Source organism: Neomonachus schauinslandi, chromosome X, assembly GCF_002201575.2.
Source record: "Neomonachus schauinslandi chromosome X, ASM220157v2, whole genome shotgun sequence".
Taxonomy (NCBI): domain Eukaryota; kingdom Metazoa; phylum Chordata; class Mammalia; order Carnivora; family Phocidae; genus Neomonachus; species Neomonachus schauinslandi.
Window position 1 is genome coordinate 8,263,102 of NC_058419.1, and position 3,937 is coordinate 8,267,038.

Below are 3,937 nucleotides of genomic sequence, written 5' to 3' on the forward strand. Positions count from 1 at the left end.
AAGATTCCACATATGGGTGCCTGGGTGGCTCAGTTGGTTAAGCGTCTCAGTTCATGATCCCAGGTTCCTGGGATTGAGTCCCGCATCAGGCTCCCTGCTCAGCAGGGAGCCTGCTTCTCCCTCTTCCCCTCCCCACTGCTTGTGATATCTCACTCTCACTCTCTCTCGGATAAATAAATAAAATCTTTTAAAAAATTTAAAAATTAAAAAAAATAAAGATTCCACATACAAGTGATACCACACAGTATTTATCTTTTTCTATCTGGCTTCTTTCATTCAGCATAACACCTTTGAGGTCCATCCATGTTGTCACAAATGGCAGAATTTCCTTCTCTCTCACAGCTGAGGAATACTCCATTATGTACACATACGACATCTTCTTTATGCATTCACTCCCTGAGGAATGTTTAGGTTGTTTCCATGTCTGGGCTACTGTGAATGATACTGCAGTGAACATGGAAGTGTAGCTAGCTCTTCAAGATACTGTTTTCATTCCCTTGCATATATACCCAGAAATGGGATTGCTGGGTCCTATGGTAGTTCTATTTTTACTTTTTTGAGAAAACTCCCTAGTGTGTCCAGAGTGGCTGTGCCAATTCCAACAGTGAACTAAGATTCTTTTTCCTCCACATCCTCACCAGGGCTTGTTATCTCTTTTCTTTTTGATCAAAGCAACTCGAGCAGGTGTGAGGTGATATCTCGTTGTGGTTTGGATTTGCGTTTTCCTGATGTCGAGCACCTTCTAATGTATCTGTTGGCTATTTGGATGTCTTCTTTGGAAAAAATGTCTATTCAGTTCCTCTGCCCATTTTAAAATCAGATTGTGTTTTGTTAGTGAGTTGTGTGAGTTTTTTATATATTTTGGATATTAACCCCTTATGAAATATATGATTTGAGAATATTTTTGCCCATTCTGTAGATTGACTTCATTTTGTTGATAGTTTCCTTTGCAGTGCAGAGCTTTCTAATTTAATGTAGTCTCACTTGTTCATTTTTGTTTTTATTGTCTTTACTTCTGGTTTTGAATTAAAAAAAATTCAAAAATTCACCCAACCATAAATGTGAAGCTCACTGTTGAGACCACAACTTTCCTATGAGCTATTGATTTATTTACTACTGGCAGATTTTAACAGTCAGTCATATAGCCCTATGCCTGTCATAGCTCCTGTGAAAACATCTACAAAATGAGAAACTATGATTACTTACAAATGTCTACAGCACAAGATTATTCCAGATTATTAGCCCTTCTCACTTCTCCTCATGGGGAGAGTGTAGAGAACACAGGTTTTGGAGTCAGACACAGCCGGATTTGTATCCCGTCTTTCCAAATTACTGACCTTGGCTGGGGAAAATTATTTGTCCTTCTCAATGTAGCACAGTAGAGTGGTTAAGGGAAAAATTTCTGGAGTATAAGTTTGAATCTGGATGCTGCTACTCAATAGCTAGATAACCTGAGGCATGGTTTACGATTCTCTGTATCTCAGATGTCTTGAAAACAAAATGGACATATAAATAGTACTAATCTCCTGGGATTGCTGACAGGATTAATGCATCTATGTAAAGGCTTAGAATAATACCTGACAAATGATAAGCACTGTATAAGAATTTGCTGTAATTCATGAAAAAATGCTCCACATCCCTAGCCATCAGGGAAATACAAATCAAAAACACATTGAGATACCATTTTACACCAGTTAGAATGGCTAAAATTAATAAGACAGGGAACAACAAATGTTGGCAAGGATGTGGAGAAAGGGGAACCCTCTTACACTGTTGGTGGGAATGCAAGCTGGTGCAGCCACTCTGTAAAACAGTGTGGAGGTTCCTCAAGACATTAAAAATAGAGCTACCCTATGACCCAGCAATTGCACTACTGGGTATTTACCCCAAAGATACAGCTGTAGTGATCCGAAGAGGCACCTGCACCCCAATGTTCATAGCAGCAATGTCCATAATAGCCAAAATGTGGAAGGAGCCTAGATGTCCTTCAATGGATGAATGGATAAAGAAGATGTGGTCCATATATACAATGGAATATTACTCAGCCATCAGAAAAGATGAATATCTACCATTTACATCAACGTGGATGGAACTGAAGGGTATTATGGTAAGTGAAATAAGTCAAGCAGAGAAAGACAATTATCATGGTTTCACTCATATGTGGAATATAAGGAATAGTGCAGAAGACCATAGGGGAAGGGAGGGAAAACTGAATGGGAAAAAATCAGAGAAGGAGACAAACCATGAGAGACTCTGGATTCTGGGAAACAAACTGAGGGTTTCAGAAGGGAGGAGGATGGGGGGATGGGGTAACCGGGTGATGGGTATTAAGGAGGGCACGCATTGTGATGAGTACTGGGTGTTAAACGCAACTAATGAATCATTGAACACTACATCAAAAACTAATGATGTAATGTATGTTGGCTAATTAAACATAAAAAAAGAATTTGCTGTAATTATTATAAAATAGAGAAAATAAAAATACCGATTACATTATTGGATTATGGGAAGCCTTAAATGAGATGATGTACATAAAGTATATCAAACAATCAAGGAAAACCTCATAGAATAGATATTTGGTTTTCCTCACTTTCCTGAACTTAGGCCAGGCCCCAACACACTGTCTCACAAATACAAACATGAGCCTATCAACACACAATGCAGATTATTCTCAAATAATCCACAAGGTTTCAAAAGACATCAACCTCATTAATCAACATCTCTTTTGAGCTATTTTATTTCTTACATTTCTTCATCCGAGGCTCCTTGAAAGCAGAGCAGCCATAAGAATTACAAGCTCAATTTCCTTACTACCTATAAGGCTATTCGGACTGTCTACTTCATATTGAATAGGTTGTGGCAGTTTGCAATTTTTGAGGAATTGGTTTATTTCATCTAAGTGGTGGAAATTTATGTGTGTAGACTTGTTCATACTCAACAGAATATCCTTTAAAGTTAATATGAAAGAATATTTATGAGAAACACCAAGAAATTGTTAAAAAAAAATAACAGCAAGGGAATTAACCTTTACAGGAATTAAAATACACTATAAAGCAATTTTAATCAAGATTGTGACATTGGCGCAGGAATTAACAGATAACTTAGTGAAACCGAGTTGCAAGCTCAGGAAGAATTTTGAATATACACGGGAAATATATTATGAAAGTGCTTTAGTTTAAACCTCAACTCTTCTACTTCTTAAGGCTGTAACTGTGAAAAAAATATTTGTTATGTTATATCTCCTTGAATCATTTGCAACATTATCATTGTGTAATGTTTCTCGTTATCTGTGATGGTGTTTCTCATCCTGATTTCTACTTTGATATCAACAGAACTACTCCAACTTTCATTTTGTTAGTATATGCACTATATAACTTTCTTCATCTTTTTTACTTGTAGGTTGTCTACATCTTTATACATCAAGTGGGGTTCTCAAAGACAGCATCTAGTTCTATGTTGCTTTTTTTTTTAAAGATTTTATTTATTTATTTGAGAGAGAGAATGAGATAGAGAGCATGAGAGGGGGGAGGGTCAGAGAGAGAGGCAGACTCCCTGCTGAGCAGGGAGCCCGACCTGGGACCCGATCCCGGGACTCCAGGATCATGACCTGAGCCGAAGGCAGTCGCTTAACCGACTGAGCCACCCAGGCGCCCCCTATGTTGCTTTTTTATTCAATTTAACAATCTCTGAATTTTTACTGATATGTTTAGACTACTCACATTTAAAATTGCTACCGATTTGGTTGGATTAAAATCTGTATCTCACTGTTTTCTATTTCTTCTATCTTTTTTTTTTTTAGATTTTATTTATTTTTTGACAGAGAGAGAGAGACAGCGAGAGAGGGAATACAAGCAGGAAGAGTGAGAGAGGGAGAAGCAGGCTCCTGCCGAGCAGGGAGCCCGACATGGGGCTCGATCCCCGGATCCTGGGATCATGA